Source organism: Triturus cristatus, chromosome 8 (assembly GCF_964204655.1).
Source record: "Triturus cristatus chromosome 8, aTriCri1.1, whole genome shotgun sequence".
Lineage (NCBI taxonomy): Eukaryota > Metazoa > Chordata > Amphibia > Caudata > Salamandridae > Triturus > Triturus cristatus.
In genome coordinates, this window is record NC_140591.1 from 739957434 (window position 1) to 739957897 (window position 464).

The window sequence follows — 464 nt, forward strand, 5'->3', positions numbered from 1 at the left end:
GGGCTCGTCCGGGATTTGAACCCGGGACCTCTCGCACCCAAAGCGAGAATCATACCCCTAGACCAACGAGCCCTCAAAATCCTCTTACCTCTCAAAAGCCAATACCGGCTCTAAGCCCGCAATGAAGATCATGCTGGTATCTTTATGATGCTTGGTCTGTGAATACGCATGAAAGTCAGTCTCAACTTACCCTTTCTCAAACGATAGCACTATCATTTACAAGTGTCTCCTTTTATTTCGTCCCAGCTTTGGACACGTCTTACAGGAAGTCAGCCCTTATTTATATATTTCTGCAGTGGCTGAAGCTTAATGAGAAAGAGTAACAAGTTGTTCATAACAACATAAGAAACACATTGTGCATTTTCTCTCAAATACTCCTTCACTTTGTGCCAATAGAAATACCAAGGTGAATACCTAGGCCACAGATTCAAGCTAAAGATCTTCCTGCTGAATGCAAGGCGCAA

At 43.5% G+C, this 464-nt stretch overlaps 1 non-coding gene across 1 annotated transcript; it reads right to left on the bottom strand.

Annotated features, from left to right (window-relative positions):
- Positions 1-72, bottom strand: TRNAP-UGG (transfer RNA proline (anticodon UGG)). Its single transcript has one exon. It is a non-coding gene; the product is annotated as a tRNA-Pro (tRNA).
- Positions 73-464: the final 392 nt, after the last annotated feature.